The sequence below is a fragment of the Echinops telfairi genome, unplaced genomic scaffold, assembly GCF_000313985.2.
Source record: "Echinops telfairi isolate 266 unplaced genomic scaffold, ASM31398v2 ScPeMD7_7458;HRSCAF=8496, whole genome shotgun sequence".
Classification (NCBI taxonomy): domain Eukaryota; kingdom Metazoa; phylum Chordata; class Mammalia; order Afrosoricida; family Tenrecidae; genus Echinops; species Echinops telfairi.
In genome coordinates, this window is record NW_022111358.1 from 24,210,381 (window position 1) to 24,211,330 (window position 950).

At 35.7% G+C, this 950-nt stretch overlaps 1 protein-coding gene across 2 annotated transcripts in view; it reads left to right on the plus strand.

Moving 5' to 3' along the window:
- LOC101651280 (speckle type BTB/POZ protein) overlaps positions 1–950 on the plus strand; it is a 78,431-nt gene that overhangs the window by 38,484 nt on the left and 38,997 nt on the right. The window contains exons 2-3 of one of the 2 annotated variants that reach the window (XM_045299350.1): positions 280–330; positions 438–461. The gene's annotated coding sequence lies outside the window, so the exon portion shown is untranslated. The remainder of the gene's footprint in view (positions 1–279; positions 331–437; positions 462–950) is intronic. The other variant, XM_004707072.3, reaches the window with a different exon arrangement.

Below are 950 nucleotides of genomic sequence, written 5' to 3' on the forward strand. Positions count from 1 at the left end.
GCATGCAGCTTCACTCTTGCTGCGCTCACACAGGCCAGTTGGTTAGAACTGCTTGTCTTTTTCTGACTTTCGCTTCTCAGTATAGTCTTCCTAAGAGAGGAATAAAATAGAGCATGGTGATTCTGACTACTAAGTCCTTTTCCCGAGTCATGTCTTTGCATATGTATCACCCGGGATATTTGTGAGATTTTTCCCGTTTAAGACAAGCCCAAATAAGTAGAGACTTGTATGAGATTCAGAATTTAGTTAACTCTGATTCATCATCTCTATTTCCAACAGAGATTTCCTGTTAGACAAGACAAATTAGAGTCTTCCTACTGACTGAACTTGGTGAGTGTTTACAAAGTTTTATTTTTATACGTAATTTAAGATCATGTGGGGGAATGGAAGTACTGTATTTACGATGACTTTTAAAATGTACATCTATTCCATTTCAGTGTGGATCATTGAAGTTGTATAAGGTAAGCATGTGCAAGTTTATTATTTCTTTGATGAGCATTGCAAGCCGTAGTAAGGAAATGAAAATTTTTTTTTTCTTAAGTGGCTTAGAAAGAAAATGAATTTTTATTCAGATCACTGGTGACTGCTCTATATTGGATAAGGCTCTAGACACAAATGGTGTGGGGGAGAAAAGATATTTGGATTTAAATTCTTAATCAACAGTTGGTAATAGGAATACATATGAAAATCTAAGAATGAGACCGTATTTTTCTCCCTAGAAAAGATTTTCAGGGAAATTGAAATTATAGTTTATAAATGAAGATACCTTACTCCACAGGGCCTGATTTTCCTCCATAAAAGAAGTTTGGTTCCGAACAGATTGCCTTGGTGAATGTACCTTAGAGTTCACCTCTTTGTGGGTAACTTAAAAAAAATCGTCTGTCATCCTGGCTGGCATCTTAATTTTTTTACTTCATGGTTTGAAGTTCTTGCCTCAAATGCTTTTGCAT